At 55.5% G+C, this 21,080-nt stretch overlaps 1 long non-coding RNA gene across 1 annotated transcript in view; it reads right to left on the bottom strand.

The window, feature by feature from the left end:
- Positions 1 to 14,753: 14,753 nt before the first annotated feature.
- LOC149523481 (uncharacterized) overlaps positions 14,754 to 21,080 on the bottom strand; it is a 142,291-nt gene continuing 135,964 nt past the window's right edge. Inside the window, exon 3 of the long non-coding RNA XR_016347065.1 lies at positions 14,754 to 15,618. This is a non-coding gene — a long non-coding RNA (uncharacterized LOC149523481). The remainder of the gene's footprint in view (positions 15,619 to 21,080) is intronic.

Below are 21,080 nucleotides of genomic sequence, written 5' to 3'. Positions count from 1 at the left end.
TCTGACACACACACGAGCCGCTCTGATTTGGCTTCTAACACTTTTAGCTGCTCGGTTCTGCAAGCGCGGAGAGGAAGCCGCTTCCGATAGATGGAGGTTCTCCGCGACACATTTGGCAGCCTGGACCCCCTGCCTCTGGTCCAAAGGGTCTCAACCAACCCCCAACCCCATGACCCTTGTTCTCAGTGATTCCGCCAGCTGCTTGGTGCCTTTAGTACCCGGCCCCGCTTGCAAAGTCCCCCCCCAGCAGCGCGACCGGAGAGCAAAGCGAAAGAACCCCCCCAGCATTGCGACCTGAGGGCGGCGCCAGAGACCCCCGAGCAGCAAGTCCCGAGGGCGGCACCAGAGACCCCCCCCAGCAGAGTGACCCGAAAACGGTGCCAGAGACCCCGCCCAGCAGCATCACCCGAAAGCGGCACCAGAGGCCCCCCCAGCAGCATGAGCTGAAAGTGGCGACAGAGACCCCACCTCCAAGGAGCGCGACCTGAGAGCGGCGCCAGAGACCCCCCCAGAAGCATTACCTGAGAGTGGAGACAGAAACCCCACCCCCAGCACCGCTACCGGAGAGCGGCACCAGAGACCTCCCCGAGCAGCATCACCAGAGAGCGGCGCCAGAGACCTCCCCGAACAGCATCACCCGAGAGCGGCGCCAGAGACCTCCCCGAGCAGCATCACCCGAGAGCGGCGCCAGAGACCTCCCCGAGCAGCATCACCCGAGAGCGGCGCCAGAGACCTCCCCGAGCAGCATCACCCGAGAGCGGCGCCAGAGACCCCCCCAGAAGCATTACCTGAGAGTGGAGACAGAAACCCCACCCCCAGCACCGCTACCGGAGAGCAGCACCAGAGACCTCCCCGAGCAGCATCACCCGAGAGCGGCGCCAGAGACCTCCCCGAACAGCATCACCCGAGAGCGGCGCCAGAGACCTCCCCGAGCAGCATCACCCGAGAGCGGCGCCAGAGACCTCCCCGAGCAGCATCACCCGAGAGCGGCGCCAGAGACCTCCCCGAGCAGCATCACCTGAGAGCGGCGCCAGAGACCTCCCCGAGCAGCATCACCCGAGAGCGGCGCCAGAGACCTCCCCGAGCAGCATCACCCGAGAGCGGCGCCAGAGACCCCCCCCCCCCCAGCAGCGCGACCCGAGAGCGGCGCCAGAGACCCCCCCCACAGCAGCGCGACCCGCGAGTGGTCCCAGACACCCACCCAGCAGCAAAACCCGAGAGAGGTGCCAGAGACCCCCCGCAGCAGCATCACCTGATAGCGGGGCCAGTGACACCCCCCCTCTGCAGCGCGACCGGAGAGAGGCTCCAGAGACCACCCCCAGTAGCGCGACCCGAGAGCGGCGCCAGAGACCCCCCCAAGAGCGCGACCCGAGAGCGGTACCAGAGACCCCCCCAGCAGCGCGACCCGAGACTGGAGACAGAGACCCCACCCCCAGCAGCACGACCGGAGAGCGAAGCCAGAGACCCCCCCAGCAGCATGATCCCAAGGAGGCGCCGGAGACCCCCCCAGCACCGCGACTCGAGAGCGACGCCGGAGACCCCCCCCAGCAGCGTGACTCGAGAGCGGCGCCAGAGATTCCCCACAGCAGCATGACCCGAGAGTGGTGACGGAGACCCCCGCCGGCAGCACGACCGGATAGCGGAGCCAGAGACCCCCCCCCCCCAGCAGCAGGACCCAATAGAGGCGCCAGAGTCATCCCCAGCAGCATCACCCCAGCGAGGCGCCAGAGACGGCGCCCAGCAGCATGACCCGAGAGCGGCACCAGAGACCCCCCAGCAGCGCGACCCGAGAGCGGCACCAGAGACCCCCCAGCAGCGCAACCCGAGAGAGGCGCCAGAGACCCCCCAGCAGCGCGACCCGAGAGCGGCGCCAGAGACCCCCCCCAGCAGCACGACCCGTGAGAGGCGCCAGAGACAGCGCCCAGCAGCACGACCCGAGAGAGGCGCCAGACTCCCTCATAGAATAATAGGACTGGAAGGGACCTCGAGAGGTCATCGAGTCTAGCCCCCCGCCCTCAAGGCAGGACCAAGCTCCGTCTACACCATCCCTGACAGATGTCTATCTAACCTGTTCTTAAATATCTCCAGAGAGGGAGATTCCACCACCTCCCTTGGCAATTTATTCCAATATTTGACCACCCTGACAGTTAGGAATTTTTTCCTAATGTCCAATCTAAACCTCCCCTGCTGCACTTTAAGCCCATTACTCCTTGTCCTGTCCTCAGAAACCAAGAGGAACAAATTTTCTCCTTCCTCCTTGTGACACCCTTTTAGATATTTGAAAACCGCTATCATGTCCCCCCTTAATCTTCTTTTTTCCAAACTAAACAAGCCCAGTTCATGAAGCCTGGCTTCATAGGTCATGTTCTCTAGACCTTTAATCATTCTTGTCGCTCTTCTCTGTACCCTTTCCAATTTCTCCACATCTTTCTTGAAATGTGGCGCCCAGAACTGGACACAGTACTCCAGCTGAGGCCTAACTAGTGCAGAGTAGAGCGGCAGAATGACTTCACGAGTTTTGCTTACAACACACCTGTTGATACAACCTAGAACCATATTTGCTTTTTTTGCAACAGCATCACACTGTTGACTCATATTCAACTAGTGGTCCACTATGACCCCTAGATCCCTTTCCACCATGCTCCTTCCTAGACAGTCGCTTCCCATCTTGTATGTATGGAACTGATTGTTCCTTCCTAAGTGGAGCACTTTGCATTTCTCTTTATTAAACCTCATCCTGTTTACCTCTGACCATTTCTCTAACTTGCTAAGGTCATTTTGAATTATGTCCCTATCCTCCAAAGAAGTCGCAACCCCACCCAGTTTGGTATCATCTGCAAGCACGACCTGAGAGTGGCCCCAAAGACCCCTCCCCCCCAGCAGCGAGACCCGAGAGCGGCGCTAGAGACACCCCCAAGCTGCACGACCAGAGAGCGGCGCCAGAATCCCTCCCTGCAGCGAGACCCGAGAGCGGCGTGACTGAAGAGACCTCTCACTCACTAAGGTCTGTGGCTGTGGGAATTCTATCCTTTAGCCCTTCCCCCCCCCTCGCCTATGTATAGGGCCCTCTACAAGAACACTGAGTCAGTCAGCCATGACGCACCACCGCTCTCCCTTGCGCGACTAGCGTACCTGCAGAATTCCCGTTGGCTCCTGAGCCCTTAACCCGTGGAGATGCTCACCTGGAATGCCTGCAAGTGTCCCGTACAAGGACACGGCAGAAGCAGAGCAAGGACAAAGACACAGACAGAGACAGACAGACAGAACTTGCTGGCCAACACAACAGAACGAGGAGAGAGAAACACGTGGGAGGAAGGCAAACAACTCACCACTGAGCATCATCATCCTCAATCCAAGTCTCTGCTAAGGTGGACACACTGTTCCCCAAAGAAATGAGCAGCACCTACAAATGGAAACCCCGTTTCTCTCATAACCAAAGTTGCTAGTCGGGAACCTCAGCTAGGGCTGGCTTCCTAAGCAAACAGCACGTCACTACCTGCATCCAGGTGGGCCATAAGCTCAGATTTCTCTAAATTAAACACTTATCTCAGTGACAGCGGTGGTAGCTCTGCTCTCAACTGGACAGTTCTTGCCTCCCATTCATCATTCTCCCAACCTTACTGCTCTCATTCATGCTGTCTTTCCTTCGCGTGATGGGAAGAGACTCGAATGGCTGACTTCTTATGCCTTGATATTGAAGTCAGCACAAGGAGGAAAGAACAAACAAGTTAGCAGCTCAGTCAGCAATGGTGCATAACCTCTTCTTCTCGCATATAAGGTATCACAGACTCCTACCACCAGCCATGCCCTTTCATGGCCACTGCAGGAATACAGCTAGAGTAGAAAGGTATCCAAATTAGTAACGCTAGAGTAGACTACATTGAGCCGGTATCCAAAACAGTGACTCTACAGAGTAGACTACTGTCCCTTTCCCAGCCTCAATGCCACAGGGCCCCATGCCATAAAAGAAGCTCATGGCCTGTGAAGACATCTACTGCCAGGTGTGCCCTACTTTTTTGTGGTTCCTGAGACCACCTCTGTGGGGAATGCATGCCAAGCAAACTCCCCCCTGTTCTGTGGAGGGAGACAGCAGGACAGGAAAGGGGAGAGTCTTAGCTGGGCTGAACAATGGAGACATTCAATAAGCAATTTAGGTTCCCCACATCAATATGTCTATCTTGAATTTATGATACAGGCAGTCCCCGAGTTACGCGGATCCGACTTATGTCGAACGGGGATTTTCTCACGGGGAGCGCCACGGTCCGGCCCGGGTCCTCCGCCGCTTTGCTCCGCGTCTCCCTGGTCTGCTGGGGGGGGGACACAGCTAGTGCCCCCCCCCAGCAGACCAGGGAGATGTGGAGCAAAGCCCGGGGCCTGTGGTAGAGCAGGTGGGACGCTGCCGGTTGGTCCCGCAGCACCGCTCCTTGGCGCTACTGGACCAACCCGGCAGCACCCCAGCTGCTCAGCCCCAGGAGTCCTGATTCAGCCGCTGCTGATCAGTTTCAGCAGCGGCTGAATCAGGACGCCTGGGGCAGAGCAGCTGGGGTGCTGCTGGGTTGGTCCAGTAGCGCCGAGGTGCGGCCACGCTACTGGACCAACCCAGCAGCACCAGAGCTGCTCTGCCCCAGGCGTCCCCAAGTTAGCCGCTGCTGAAACTGACCAGCGGCTGACTACAGGAAGCCCGAGGCAGAGTTGCTCTGCCCTGGGCTTCCTGGAATCAGCTGCTGATCAGTTTCAGCAGCAGCTGACTTGGGGACGCCTGGGGCTCTTAAGTTGAATCTGTATGTAAGTCAGAACTGGTGTCCAGATTCAGCGGCTGAATCTGGATGCCAGTTCCGACTTAAGTTGAATCTGTATGTAAGAACAAACCTACAGTCCTTATCTTGTACGTAGCCCGGGGACTGCCTGTATTGGCGGCTATACTGTTGCGTGGAAGGATCTAAGTACACAAGGGCACTGAGGGATTGGGGTGATTTAGAGGCCCCATGATGAAGGGCAGGGTGGAGGAGTGTTTGAGGACCCCACATTGGCAGGGAAGGTGAACTTGGCAAGGGGGAACAAGAATTGGGGAGTGTTGGGGGTTAAGGGATCCCATGAATGGAGGGATCCACTAGAGGCAGATTAGGGAAGGATATGGCAGGCTGGAGGATGTCAGGGAGGAAGAGGAGGACTGAGGGGGGAAGTTCAGGGTGCTAGGAACAGAATGAATAAGGGAGGCTGACAGGTCCCATGGCTGGTAGGATAGGAGCGTGGGAGGAGGGACTGTGGGTTGGGAAAGAAGCAAATTAGACCAAGGGGGTCCTACGAACAGGGGAAACGTAGGGACAGAGCTAGGGTGCAGGTTAAGGTGAGCTGGGGGATGTCGTAGGGAGGAAAAGGGCTGATGGACCCCACAAATGGGGGCATGGACTGGGGGTGCATGTGGGGCTGGGTGTTGTGGAGAGGAAGGGAAACTGAGGGGCCCCTGGGATAAGAGTATGGACTGGAGGGAAGGACACTGATGTGGGTGCAGGCGGGCTGGGGGTTATTAGAAATGGACTGGAGAAGAGGGGGGGATTGGGATGCAGGCTGGGCTGGGGTTGGCTAAGGAAGGGAGGGGTCGGATGGAGCCAGCCTGTGATGCAGTTTGTGGGCAGGGCTGGGCTGTCATGCTGGGTGGGGTGGGGGCTGCAACACACTAGTGACGTCGGACCCGAGGAACCAGCATTGTCAAAACTACAACTCCCGGCATGCACCGCTCATGCAGGGAGTGACTCACGCACAACGAGACCAAGCCCCTAGCGACCCAGGCTTGGCATCCAGACTGCTGATGTCACGTCCTCTTCCGCCACCCCCTTGTCATAGCCTGGAATGGCAAAAACCTCCCCCCGCAGACTGTTACTGGAGAAGCAAAATGCAGGACAATGTAGCACTTTAAAGACTAACAAGATGGTTTATTAGATGATGAGCTTTCGTGGGCCAGACCCACTTCCTCAGATCAAAAAATCAGAAAATACCAGACATTTTAGGTGTCCGGTATTTTCTGAATTTTTTTACCAGACAGGCGGCAAAAATACTGGATTGTCCGAACCGTAGCTGTACTTTGCCCAGACCTGGTCTATACATTTCTGCAGTTGGGTGTGGCCATGCCAGGGTGCTTGGCTGCTCCTTGAGAGTTTCTGTCCAGAGGCTCTTGGGACCAACTGGGGAGAAGTGACTGCCAGGGCGGATGAGCAATAAACTTTCTCCACTGCATTTTCTATCAGGTTCTTACTGGTCATTATCTCCACCGTACCTCGGTGCAGCCATCTGTTCAAACAGCTTTTCAGTCCTAAAACAGTCTTGGCACCATCCCTCAGTTGTGCAATCCTTTTAAAAATGTATCCCCCTAACACACTGGTGTCTGAAACCAGACCACTTCACGGGAGGGTGTGGAAGTGACAGCCAATTCAGCTCCAGCCATGGCATCCAGGTGGGCTAGAGGGGATACAGCCATATTGTTCCCATCCTGCCTATCAGCTGCTTGTAGGGAGAGAGTTCCCTTTAAGCCTCTCAGTCAATGCAGATTTTGGCCTTCACCAGCCAGATGAAGGGCTATATGGGGGAGGGGATGTCATACAGAGTATCACCAACATCAAGAGGAGCCGACACACAAAAAAGCCCAGGCATGGGTAGAAGTGTGCAGGGATAGCTTGGCATTGGGGCAGCTTTAAGACATATGGTACTTAGAACGGCTCTACTGGATCAGACTAATGATTGCTCCAGTCTTGTATCCTGTCTTGCAGCAGTGACTAGTGCTCGATACTTCAGAGGGAATTAACAATCCAGGCAGTCAATGATGCATCCCACAATCAAATCCCAGATTCTGGCAACCAGAGGGTTAGGGCCGTGGTCACCAACAGGTCGATCACGAGGCCTCGACCAGTCGATCATGAAGCACGCAGACCGCCCCCCCATTTTCCTCCCACCCCCGAGGAGCCCCACTACCTACCGCCAGCGAAAATGGAGGTAGTGCCAGCTCCCCGCAGGTGGACGGAAGTCCCGCAGCTTAGCGCCACTTCCGGGGGTTCCGGAAGTTCACTGGCTGCTCTGCCGGGCACACTGTGGGAGGGGGCGTCGGCCCCGGAGGAGGAGCACAGCCACTTCCCTGCACCGGCGCAGGAGGGAGGAGTCGGCCACGGGGCAGGCGCGCGCGGGGGTTTCGGCCCCGGGGCAGGCGTGTGCGGGGGTTTCCCTGCGCCGCGGGGGGGGAAGGGGAGTCGGGCCCGGAGGAGGCACGTGCTGGCTTCCCTCAGGGGGAGGAATCCTGGGAGGAGGCAGATGCAGGGGACTCTCTGTCTCCACTGGCACCCTGTCCCCACTCCCCTCTCCCCAGCCACAGAACTCTGTCCCCACTCTCCTGCCATAGAACTCTGTCCCCATTCCCATCCCCACTCCCCGAACTCTGTCCCCACTCCTCTGTCCCGAGCCACAGAACTCTGTCCCCTGCTGCAGAACCGTCCTCTGTCCTCCCAGCACCCTGTTCCCTCTCCCCTACCCCCAGCCGCAGAACTCTGTCCCCACTGGCACCCTGTCCCCTGCCAAAGCACCCACTACCACCCTTCCCAGTACTATGTCCCCTGCTCCCACCAACACAGTTGGGGCCACATTAGTGAAGCTGGGGGGGGGGGGGAGTGTTGGAGGAGGTTTTCTTTGCATCTCACTTGGGTGGCCCCAACTGACTTTTCTTGGGTCAGTGACCCCTGACTCAAAACAGGTTCCCTGCCCTTCTCAGAAATAAAGACAACGCAGAAAGTTTTTGTGTTTGTTGGCCAGGCTTCATTTTTAAATAAAATACTGTCAAGCCCCCAACTGGGGCCATGCCCCCATTTGGCCACAGCATCATAACACTCCTGCACTTCCCCTTCCACCAGACCCCAGATCTGAGCCGATCATACACTGAAACCCCCTGCCCTGAGCCCCTCATATACCCCAAACCAAATTCCTGAACCCTCACATCCACAAGCCTGTAGCTTGCTTAGTACCCCAACCCTCCATCTGACCCCAACACCGCCCGGCCTAGAGCCCCCTCCCCGAGCCAGCGTCCCCTTCTCCACCTCCTCCTGCGTCCAGATTTCCTCCCAGAGCTTGCACCTCTCACCCCTTCCCACACTCAAATCCTACACACCCTGTCTCAACCCAGCAAGTGTACGGCTAGACTGCAGGGCTACGTCTACACGGGCATGATTTTCCAGAAATGCTTTTAACGGAAGAGTTTTCCGTTAAAAGCATTTTCGGAAAAGCGCGTCTAGATTGGCAGGACGCTTTTCCGAAAAAGCACTTTTTGCAGAAAAGTGTCCGTGGCCAATCTAGACGTGGTTTTGCGCAAAAAAGCCCCAATCGCCATCTTAGCCATCGGGGCTTTTTTGCGCAAAACAGTACTGTGCTGTCTACACTGGCCCTCTTGCACAAATGATTTGTGCAAGAGGGCGTTTGCCCGAACGGGAGCAGCACAGTATTTCCGCAAGGACACCGACGATCTTACATGAGAGCGTCAGTGTTCTTGCGGAAATTCAAGCAGCCAGTGTAGACAGCTGGCAAGTTTTTCCTCAAAAGCAGATGATTTTGCGGAAAAACTTGCCAGTCTAGACACAGCCCAGGAGTTTTTCAGGATTCTGGAAATATCCCAGAAAAACTCTTCTGCATCCAGGGATGCATTTGTTCTTCTGCTTTTTTTAGTGGAAGAGCAAACATGCTCTTTTGGTCACCCCTATATTCCTCTTTCCACGAGGAATAAGGGAGCTTCCAAAAGAAGGGTTTTTTCTGACATTTGGTCCAGTCTAGACAGGCCAAATGTTGGAAAAACCTCTTCCTACAGAAGAATTGAAAAAAAAAAAAGCAGCAGTATAAGGGTTGGGGATAGCAAGTGATGGAGAGGAGGAGAATAGAGAGGGCAAGGCTTCAAGGAAGGGGCAAGACGGTAGATCTTGGCTTGTTCTGTCATTTAAAAAGTGATCTTGGGTGTAAAAAGGTTGGAGACCACTGCCCTACATCATCCCACTCACACATCCAAAGAGGCTCACCAGCGCCAGGAAACCAGCGTTGCAGGGGATGGAAGGGGGTAGTGACATCACAAAGGCCTGTTGCAGGATCTCAGCCTACTGGGAGATAGTGATAGGTCGGTGGTGACCTCACAGAGAGACCCTAACCTGACATCAGCCAATCAGAAGAGAGGTGCAAGGCAGGGACAAGCTCAGAGATTCTAATGGCTTTGCAGCAGCAAGGCTCCTTCTCAAGGTCTCTCGTCGAGGGCGGAGAAAGAATTAGGATTAATTATGGGAGCACGAGGAGGAATCTCGTCAGAGTTTTCTCCTTCCCTACCCACGGAGTTGATGTTACCTGTTCAGAAGGTAAGAGCCGCAGAGAGGTTTGGAGCCTGTTCTGTCTGATCCACCTGAGCTCTAGGCATAGAAATCACTAAGTTAAGGTTGAGCAGGATCCTGTGGGTGGAATTGCTCCAGCGCTCATTAACCCGTTACCCCTTTCCATGTCTATCTGAGAGTACTGTATTCTTATCAGTCAGTGTGTCCCGAGGGGCAGGGGCGGACTAGGGGCAGAACGCCATCCTTGCAGGAGACGGTTGGGGTGGGGGGGGCGATGACATCTCAAAGGCCTGTTGTAGAATCTCAGTCTATTGGGGAAAGGCGATGGGGAGGCGGTGACCTCGTAGAGAGATCCTGACATCAGACACACGGGACAGAGGTGCAAGGTGGGGGCAACCTCAGAGACCCCGCCTTATGGCTTTGTGGGAGGCTCTCCCAAAGAGGCAGGGCTGGAATTGCTCTGAGACTGATCCCCTCAGATGGTGAGCTGGCCCATCCTTTAGGACATCTGCTGTGACCTCTCAGCCTCCCATCAAGTCTCAATGCTGATTGGGAAGACTTCTGCTCCCTGTCATTAGCCCCCTGCCCAGCCAGTTTCCCAGCTGTTACCCAGTCTGGAGCCAGCAAAGCCCTCGGGCAGGAGTGACAGCAAAGGGCTAGGACCCAGAAGCCGTGCCCGGGGTCAGTCTGGAGTGCTGTACAGAGCCCAGGACCATCCACATATCCTGTGTGGTGCAACCTGCTGAGTGGAGACAAAGGCTCAGGGCTGCTCTCATACCCTGATCAGACACTTTACTGAATGTGGTGCAGGGAAAAGGTGGACTGATGGCTCCCATGAATGGGGGTGCAGACTGGGGTGAGGAAGGGCCCCAGGATAAGAATATGGATGGGGGTGCAGGCTGGGGAGAGGAAGGGCCCCGGGATAAGAGTATGGACGGGGTGCAGGCTGGGGTGAGGAAGCAGGAGGGGAGGGGGCTGCGCGGAGCCTGGAGTGCGGGATGAGGGGGCCGTGGGCAGGAGGGGAGAGGGCTGCGCGGAGCCTGGAGTGCGGGATGAGGGGGCCGTGGGCAGGAGGGGAGAGGGCTGCGCGGAGCCTGGAGTGCGGGATGAGGGGGCCGGGGGCAGGAGGGGAGAGGGCTGCGCGGAGCCTGGAGTGCGGGATGAGGGGGCCGGGAGCAGGAGGGGAGAGGGCTGCGCGGAGCCTGGAGTGCGGGATGAGGGGGCCGTGGGCAGGAGGGGAGAGGGCTGCGCGGAGCCTGGAGTGCGGGATGAGGGGGCCGTGGGCAGCAGGGGAGAGGGCTGCGCAGAGCCTGGTGTGCGGGATGAGGGAGCCGGGGGCAGGAGGGGAGGGGGCTGCGCGGAGCCTGGAAATAACGAGCTTCTTACTTTGCCTGCTGTAAAAGGGCAAGACTGGGGCCACGTGGGGTGCGGAGGAGGGACAGCAGCTGGGGGCGATGGAATTACACGTGCATTACCGGCAATGACCACCGAGTGGCACTGTGGAGGCGCTTCGGAATTACACGTGCATTACCCGCAATGACCACCGAGGGGCACTGTGGAGGCGCTACGGAATTACACGTGCATTACCCGCAATGACCACCGAGTGGCACTGTGGAGGCGCTTCGGAATTACACGTGCATTACCGGCAATGACCACCGAGCGGCACTGTGGAGGCGCTTCGGAATTACACGTGCATTACCGGCAATGACCACCGAGTGGCACTGTTGCTCTGCTAAGGGCCGTTATTTCCAAATAAAAAAGATTGTTCTTAGGGTAGAAATGCCCCATTCCGAACTAAGACCCTCTGAGCACAGACACTGAATCCATGTCACACAGGAAATGGTATTTCAATGGAAATGTTCCACAGCACAAGCCTTACAAAGTACGTACTCCCCGCAGTCACTCCCAATGGAGTCCCGGGAAGCACTGGGGAGTAACTAACCGCACCTCTATAAGACGTTCGAAATAACGGGCTTGCCTTGTGGATGCTCACGTTATCACTTTTCTAAAGTGATGTATTTCAGAATAACAGGCTTCTTATTTTTTGTGACATGAGAGTTTATTGTTCCAGAATAATGCCATTGTAGAAATTGCTCTTTTTAAATAGCAATATTGTGTGTGCTCCACTGTCGCTATTTACAAATAGCTCCTTCCTAGGGCCATTAAAGTAATTACGCTCTAGTGTTTCCTGGGGCTCTAAGTCAAGGTAGCACAGCCACTTTAGGGAAGCCTGCCTCAGAGTAATTAAAACCAGCCAAAATATCTGAGAAGCCTTGTATTCTGAAATAGAATGACTCAATTTCAGAATAGCATAAAGTATGTCTACACTACACACTTGTTTTAGCATTTCCCCATTACAAAGTAGCATGTCCTTACTAAGGGAGCCTACCTCTCACAAATGTTGATGCTTCCCTGTTGTGGGAACACACTATTTTGAAAAATATTTTCAAATACTTTAACCCCCAAAATACCTTATTTGAAATAATTCCCCAGTGTGAACATAGCCAAGCATTACATTGTAGCTGTAATGTTTGGCTATTTCCATAGACCCAAGAATCCCAAAATATCAATCCATGCTTTTCTTTCTTCTATTAATAAACCTTTAGATTTTAGATTCTAAAGGATTGGCCCTGCGTGATCTTGTGGGTAAGATCCAAAGTGTAAACTGACCGGGGATTTGTGGCTGGTTCTTTGGGACCGGAAAGACCCGTTCGGGGAAGGTGAGATTGGGTTCTACAACCCCCTCACCTGTGTGCAGGCCCGGGGCTAATTGTGGCACAGGGAGAGCTGGGGTGTCTGAGGGGTTTTGCTCCTGAGGCTTCTGGCTGGCCAGATTGGCAGCTAAAGCACTCAGTGTGACCGGTGTATGGCCTATTTGGGAAAGGCTTCCAGTCTGGGGCTGTAAGGAGCCCCGAGTTTTGAGCAATTCGCCCTGAGCGGACGCCCTCAGCTGTGCCAAGACCTGGCTCGGTCCGTCAGAGCCACCTTCCCAGCTCACCTCAACCCTCACCCTACCTTCTCCCCAGTCATCTTTCAACACATAGGGAGGAAGAGGAGGGTGGGTGAGGGGGTCCTTAACGGCCCCCAGCCCAACACGCTCTTGATCAAACAAGTTTTTCCGACACTGATAAACCTCATTCCATGAGGAATAAGCCCTCCATTGTTTCAATTGTTTCCATTTTCTTTTGAAATAATGCAATTGCTGTGTGGATGCTACTGTTGTTCTGCCAGAATAATGTCCCTTATTCCAGAAAAATGGTACAGTGTAGACACACCCTTAGTTCAAATTAGTGCTGCAGTGTAGACATACCCTAAGCTAATTCGAATTAGTGCATCTAGACCTAAAAACTAATTCGAATTAGCATTTTGCTAATTGGAAATAGCGTATCCACATTGAGTGGACCCTGAACCGAAGTTAAGGCTGGCCAGAACCAGTGCCTGCAGGGCATCAGGTTGGGACTTAGAGTGTGGAGCTGCTGCCTCCGTCTAGCCGAGGGTTGTGCTTAAAGGAACCCGACCCCCACCCCGGACAGACAGTTCTCAGGGTTCCCCGCTTGCTTGTCTACCTCGATAAGGGACAGCAAAGCAGTCCTGTCTTGGAGTGCCCACACTCGGCACATCAAAGCACTTGGCCATCAGCCCGGCTGCACTTGCCGCAGGCTGCCATCCAAGGGGATCAATTGGGAGGCTGTCAGGATCCAGGAGGCCCTGCAGGAGAGCTTCCATCCCGAGGAGCCCGCAGAGCCACCCCAGTCCTCCCCATCGGGGGCTCATGCCCCATTCCTCCCTAACCTCCTTCCACTTACCCTTCCCTAGCCCCCTTCCTGATGTAAAAAATAAATGACACGTGTGTTGTTAAATAAAGAGAGTTTCTATTTTTGAAAACTGAGGGGTGGGGATTAACCTCTGGGGAGACTGGTAAAAGGTGGTGGGAGAGGGGAAGAGAGAGGGGAGGTGGAAACCTGGGAGGAGGGAGCTGGAAGGGGGAAGCCAGGGGAAGGAGGGGAAGTATAAAACTATGGTACGCCATATCTTCAGTACTGTGTACAGATGTGGTCTCCTCACCTCAAAAAAGATATTTTGGCCTTGGAAAGGGTTCAGAAAAGGGCAACTACAATGATTAGGGGTTTGGAGCAGGTCCCATATGAAGAGAGGCTAAAGAGACTGGGACTTTTCAGCTTAGAAAAGAGGAGACTGAGGGGGATATGACAGAGGTCTATAAAATCATGAGTGGTGTGGAGAGGGTGAATATAGAAAAGTTCTTTACTTGTTCCCATAATATAAGAACTAGAGGACACCAAATGAAATTAATGGGTAGCAGGCTTAAACCTAATACAAGAAAGGTCTTCACACAGCGCACAGTCAACCTGTGGAACTCCTTGCCAGAGGATGCTGTGAAGGCTAGGACTATAACAGAGTTTAAAAAACAACTAGATAAATTCATGGAGGTTAGGTCCATAAAAGGCTATTAGCCTGGGGGAAGGAAGAAATGGTGCCCCTGGCCTCTGTTTGTCAGAGGCTGGAGAAGGATGGCAGGAGACAAATTGCTTGATCACTGTCTTCGGTCCACCCCCTCTGGGGCACCTGGCACTGGCCACTGTTGGCAGACAGGCTACTGGGCTAGATGGCCCTTTGGTCTGACCCAGTATAGCCATTCTTATGTTCTTATCAGTATCAGAAGTGCACCCATGGATACGGAGCACGTAGCTCCGCGGGATCTGGTGCTTCTGGGGCGATGACTTAAAAGCCAGCTCCCCACGCGCACAGACTCTCACCTCCCCCCAGCCCTTGCTGACTCTGTATTAGAGACAGCAAGGGGGAGGGAAGCGTGTGTAGTTGTCAGGATTAACCGATAAGCCCAGGCTTATCAGTTAATCATATACACGACTATACGCTAACATCCCATTCACCGAGTGTCACTGTTAGCATTTCTGTAACGCAGTAAGTGCATTGCCGGGAGCAGGTACGCCTTGAGAGGCCTCCAAGCTTACCCAGTACATGGAGAGACCTTTTTTCAAAGGCCCAGCTTCTGATGGGTTTGGTCCTCCTTCTGGGATGCCACCGGATGTGCTGGGATTTCACTGAGACTACTTGCTCCACTACCCTTGGCTGCCTCTCCCTGTTTTGCTGACTTAGGCTCTCTGGCCTCTGGGAGCCCACACAGCTTGGGAAGCACCAAGTGTAGAAACACAGAGTCTGCAAACAGCTCTATACCGTAAGGCTTAGCTAGAAAATCGTCCAGCACTCAATTGCAGTTCCCCTCCGGAAAGTACACCCAAAATAATATTATCTGACGCAAGAGAGAAATCACTACAATGCAAGCTCATACGTTTGCCCATCCCCTCAATGAGGAGTAACATACGCACAACTTCTCCCGCTCCCCTCCTGCTGTTAGAAATTACACAAACTACATTTGTTTAATTAAAATCTAGCTTTTACAGTTGAGAGATTGCTGTTGTTTATCAAAACAAACTAAAGCACGCATACCGTGTATGGGTGTAGGCATGGATGGAGGAAGGGCAGCGTTAGGAGTGCAGGTTGCTATGGGATGTGGGTGTAGAAAGGAAGAGAAGGGGGGTGGGACCCAATGGATGGGAGCATGGATTGGAAGGGTCTGGAGTGTGGGATGGCTTGGGATGGGGGCTTGTTGAGGAGGAAGAGGAGAGTGGTTGAGGGAGTCCTTACGTGTGGAAGGAGGCCTGGGGGCAAGGTAGTGATGGGGGTCACATGGCAGGCGGGATGCGAGTGTGGGGGGAGGGACTGTGGGTTGGGAAGGAAAGAAACGGGGTTTAAGGGTCCTATAGACGGGGGAAAGGTAGGGATAGGGATAGACTGCGGGATGGGGGAGTGTTCTAGGGAGGAAAAAGAGGGGCTGATGGGCCCCGTGAAGGGAGGGATGCTCTGGGGTTGCACATTGCTCTGAGTCTGTGGAGAGAAGAAGGGAAACTGAGGGACACCAGGAATAGGGGGTATGGGCTAGGGAAGAGCACTGGTGGGGGTGCAGCTTCTGTGAGGGGGATGTTGAAATGTACTGCGGGAGTGGAACCTCCGCTCGGACTCGCTGTCTCAGCAAACGTGACTTCCCTTCCTAGACCCGAGTGGGCCGTAAGCCGAGAGATTTCCAGACCCGACACTTATCTCCGTGTCAGCGATGGCTGCTCCGCTCCCAGCCGGACGGTTCTCGCCTCGCTTCGACCAAGCTCCTGACCTCGCTGTTCTTGTTTCCGTTCCCTCCCCAGACGGGAGGACACCGGGAGGGTTGACTTCTTATCGCTCGCTACCGAACACAGCAGAGGGGGAACGAACAAACAAACAAACAAACAACTTAGCGTTTCAGTCCGCAAGGACGCGGCATCGCTTCTTCTCCCACCATCGCGCCACAGCCTCCCACCATCGGCCACCCCCTCCCGCTGCCACTACTGAAACGCGGGAGAAAGGAGGCCTTGAATCTCTATCCACGCTCTGTTGAACCGCCTACTTCCCCAGTCCCCAAGCCACCAGGCTCCGTGCCCCAGCAGGAAGCTCTCTGCCTCAGAAGAAACCTACTGCCAGGACGCTTGAAGATTTCAAAGCACCCATCTCCTACTCACGCAGAGCCATGGGAAGGCCGAACGCTAAGAACCCCTGCTGTGTCCCAAAATTCACGTCCAGGCAGCTCCAGTCCATCTCAGACGGTCTCTTCTCCGGACACGGCCCCGCGCCGATTCGTCTGCAAGCGCGGAAGAAAAACCCCAGCGTGAGCTCTCACTCATTAAGGTCTCTGGCTGCGGGACTTCTATCCTTTAGACCTTGCCCCTCCCTCCCCTCTCTATCGGGACCGCTACAAGAACACTGAGTCAGTCACCCCTGATGCACCACCACTTTCCCTTGCTCTACCTTGCGTACCTGCATGATTCCCGTTGGCTCCGGAGCCCTTAACCCGTGGAGATGCTCACCTGGAATGCCTGCAAGTGTCCCGTAGAAGGACACGGCAGAAGCAGAGCAAGGACAGAGACACAGACAGAAACAGACAGACAGAACGTATTGGCCAATACGAGAGAGCAACAAGAGAGAAACACACGAGAGGCAGCCAGAAACCTTACCACCTTGCGTCTCCCTCCTCGAGCCGAGCGTCTGCTGAGAAGGACACCGTGGTCCAGAGAAACCAGCACCACTGACAAACGGGAGAGCTCTTTCTCCCACAACCAAGGCAGCACCTCGGAAACCTCCGCTCGGACTCGCTGTCTCAGAAAACGTGACTTCCCTTCCTAGAACCGAGCGGGCCGTAAGCCGAGAGATTTCCAGACCCGACACTTATCTCCGTGACAGCGATGGCTGCTCCGCTCCCAGCCGGACGGTTCTCGCCTCGCTTCGACCAAGCTCCCGAGCTCGCAGTTCTCCTTTTCGTTCCATCCCCAGACAGGAGGACACCGGGACGACTGACTTCTTATCGCTTGCTACCGAACCCAGCAAAGAGGGAAAAAACAAACTTAGCCCTTCAGTCCGCAAGGACGCGGCATCGCTTTTCCTCCCCTATAACCCACCACAGCCACCCCCTCCCGCTGCAACTGTAGAAACACGGAGAGAAAGGAGGCCTTGAATCTCTATCCACGCTCTGTTGAACCGACTACTGCCCCTTCCCCAGTCCCCAAGCCACCAGGCTCCGTGCCCCAGCAGGAAGCTCTCTGCCTCAGAAGAAACCTACTGCCAGGACGCTTGAAGATTTCAAAGCACCCATCTCCTACTCACGCAGAGCCATGGGAAGGCCGAAGGCTAAGAACCCCTGCTGTGTCCCAAAATTCACGTCCAGGCAGCTCCAGTCCATCTCGGACGGTCTCTTCTCCGGACACGGCCCCGCGCCGATTCGTCTGCAAGCGCGGAAGAAAAACCCCAGCGTGAGCTCTCACTCATTAAGGTCTCTGGCTGCGAGACTTCTATCCTTTAGACCTTGCCCCTCCCTCCCCTCTCTATCGGGACCGCTACAAGAACACTGAGTCAGTCACCCCTGATGCACCACCACTTTCCCTTGCTCTACCTTGCGTACCTGCATGATTCCCGTTGGCTCCGGAGCCCTTAACCCGTGGAGATGCTCACCTGGAATGCCTGCAAGTGTCCCGTAGAAGGACACGGCAGAAGCAGAGCAAGGACAGAGACACAGACAGAAACAGACAGACAGAACGTATTGGCCAATACGAGAGAGCAACAAGAGAGAAACACACGAGAGGCAGCCAGAAACCTTACCACCTTGCGTCTCCCTCCTCGAGCCGAGCGTCTGCTGAGAAGGACACCGTGGTCCAGAGAAACCAGCACCACTGACAAACGGGAGAGCTCTTTCTCCCACAACCAAGGCAGCACCTCGGAAACCTCCGCTCGGACTCGCTGTCTCAGAAAACGTGACTTCCCTTCCTAGAACCGAGCGGGCCGTAAGCCGAGAGATTTCCAGACCCGACACTTATCTCCGTGACAGCGATGGCTGCTCCGCTCCCAGCCGGACGGTTCTCGCCTCGCTTCGACCAAGCTCCCGAGCTCGCTGTTCTCCGTTTCATTCCATCCCCAGATGGGAGGACACCGGGACGACTGACTTCTTATCGCTTGCTACCGAACCCAGCAAAGAGGGAAAAAACAAACTTAGCCCTTCAGTCCGCAAGGACGCGGCATCGCTTTTCCTCCCCTATAACCCACCGCAGCCACCCGCTCCCGCTGCAACTGTAGAAACACGGAGAGAAAGGAGGCCTTGAATCTCTATCCACGCTCTGTTGAACCGACTACTGCCCCTTCCCCAGTCCCCAAGCCACCAGGCTCCGTGCCCCAGCAGGAAGCTCTCTGCCTCAGAAGAAACCTACTGCCAGGACGCTTGAAGATTTCAAAGCACCCATCTCCTACTCACGCAGAGCCATGGGAAGGCCGAACGCTAAGAACCCCTCCTGTGTCCCAAAAATCACGTCCAGGCAGCTCCAGTCCATCTCGGACGGTCTCTTCTCCGGACACGGCCCCGCGCCGATTCGTCTGCAAGCGCGGAAGAAAAACCCCAGCGTGAGCTCTCACTCATTAAGGTCTCTGGCTGCGGGACTTCTATCCTTTAGACCTTGCCCCTCCCTCCCCTCTCTATCGGGACCGCTACAAGAACACTGAGTCAGTCACCCCTGATGCACCACCACTTTCCCTTGCTCTACCTTGCGTACCTGCATGATTCCCGTTGGCTCCGGAGCCCTTAACCCGTGGAGATGCTCACCTGGAATGCCTGCAAGTGTCCCGTAGAAGGACACGGCAGAAGCAGAGCAAGGACAGAGACACAGACAGAAACAGACAGACAGAACGTATTGGCCAATACGAGAGAGCAACAAGAGAGAAACACACGAGAGGCAGCCAGAAACCTTACCACCTTGCGTCTCCCTCCTCGAGCCGAGCGTCTGCTGAGAAGGACACCGTGGTCCAGAGAAACCAGCACCACTGACAAACGGGAGAGCTCTTTCTCCCACAACCAAGGCAGCACCTCGGAAACCTCCGCTCGGACTCGCTGTCTCAGAAAACGTGACTTCCCTTCCTAGAACCGAGCGGGCCGTAAGCCGAGAGATTTCCAGACCCGACACTTATCTCCGTGACAGCGATGGCTGCTCCGCTCCCAGCCGGACGGTTCTCGCCTCGCTTCGACCAAGCTCCCGAGCTCGCTGTTCTCCTTTTCATTCCATCCCCAGACGGGAGGACACCGGGACGACTGACTTCTTATCGCTTGCTACCGAACCCAGCAAAGAGGGAAAAAACAAACTTAGCCCTTCAGTCCGCAAGGACGCGGCATCGCTTTTCCTCCCCTATAACCCACCGCAGCCACCCCCTCCCGCTGCAACTGTAGAAACACGGAGAGAAAGGAGGCCTTGAATCTCTATCCACGCTCTGTTGAACCGACTACTGCCCCTTCCCCAGTCCCCAAGCCACCAGGCTCCGTGCCCCAGCAGGAAGCTCTCTGCCTCAGAAGAAACCTACTGCCAGGACGCTTGAAGATTTCAAAGCACCCATCTCCTACTCACGCAGAGCCATGGGAAGGCCGAACGCTAAGAACCCCTCCTGTGTCCCAAAAATCACGTCCAGGCAGCTCCAGTCCATCTCGGACGGTCTCTTCTCCGGACACGGCCCCGCGCCGATTCGTCTGCAAGCGCGGAAGAAAAACCCCAGCGTGAGCTCTCACTCACTAAGGTCTCTGGCTGCGGGACTTCTATCCTTTAGACCTTGCCCCTCCCTCCCCTCTCTATCGGGACCGCTACAAGAACACTGAGTCAGTCACCCCTGATGCACCACCACTTTCCCTTGCTCTACCTTGCGTACCTGCATGATTCCCGTTGGCTCCGGAGCCCTTAACCCGTGGAGATGCTCACCTGGAATGCCTGCAAGTGTCCCGTAGAAGGACACGGAAGAAGCAGAGCAAGGACAGAGACACAGACAGAAACAGACAGACAGAACGTATTGGCCAATACGAGAGAGCAACAAGAGAGAAACACACGAGAGGCAGCCAGAAACCTTACCACCTTGCGTCTCCCTCCTCGAGCCGAGCGTCTGCTGAGAAGGACACCGTGGTCCAGAGAAACCAGCACCACTGACAAACGGGAGAGCTCTTTCTCCCACAACCAAGGCAGCACCTCGGAAACCTCCGCTCGGACTCGCTGTCTCAGAAAACGTGACTTCCCTTCCTAGAACCGAGCGGGCCGTAAGCCGAGAGATTTCCAGACCCGACACTTATCTCCGTGACAGCGATGGCTGCTCCGCTCCCAGCCGGACGGTTCTCGCCTCGCTTCGACCAAGCTCCCGAGCTCGCTGTTCTCCTTTTCGTTCCATCCCCAGACGGGAGGACACCGGGACGACTGACTTCTTATCGCTTGCTACCGAACCCAGCAAAGAGGGAAAAAACAAACTTAGCCCTTCAGTCCGCGGCATCGCTTTTCCTCCCCTATAACCCACCGCAGCCACCCCCTCCCGCTGCAACTGTAGAAACACGGAGAGAAAGGAGGCCTTGAATCTCTATCCACGCTCTGTTGAACCGACTACTGCCCCTTCCCCAGTCCCCAAGCCACCAGGCTCCGTGCCCCAGCAGGAAGCTCTCTGCCTCAGAAGAAACCTACTGCCAGGACGCTTGAAGATTTCAAAGCACCCATCTCGTACTCACGCAGAGCCATGGGAAGGCCGAACGCTAAGAACCCCTCCTGTGTCCCAAAAATCACGTCCAGGCAGCTCCAGTCCATCTCGGACGGTCTCTTCTCCAGACACGGCCCCGCGCCGATACGTCTGCAAGCGCGGAAGAAAAACCTCAGCGTGAGCTCTCACTCACTAAGGTCTCTGGCTGCGGGACTTCTATCCTTTAGACCTTGCCCCTCCCTCCCCTCTCTATCGGGACCGCTACAAGAACACTGAGTCAGTCACCCCTGATGCACCACCACTTTCCCTTGCTCTACCTTGCGTACCTGCATGATTCCCGTTGGCTCCGGAGCCCTTAACCCGTGGAGATGCTCACCTGGAATGCCTGCAAGTGTCCCGTAGAAGGACACGGAAGAAGCAGAACAAGGACAGAGACACAGACAGAAACAGACAGACAGAACGTATTGGCCAATACGGGAGAGCAACAAGAGAGAAACACACGAGAGGCAGCCAGAAACCTTACCACCTTGCGTCTCCCTGCTCGAGCCGAGCGTCTGCTGAGAAGGACACAGTGGTCCAGAGAAACCAGCACCACTGACAAACGGGAGAGCTCTTTCTCCCACAACCAAGGCAGCA

Source organism: Pelodiscus sinensis, chromosome 17 (assembly GCF_052426305.1).
Source record: "Pelodiscus sinensis isolate ZL-2025 chromosome 17, ASM5242630v1, whole genome shotgun sequence".
NCBI classification, from domain to species: domain Eukaryota; kingdom Metazoa; phylum Chordata; order Testudines; family Trionychidae; genus Pelodiscus; species Pelodiscus sinensis.
Note: the sequence above shows the minus strand (reverse complement) of the source record. Positions and strands in the feature narration are given on the sequence as shown.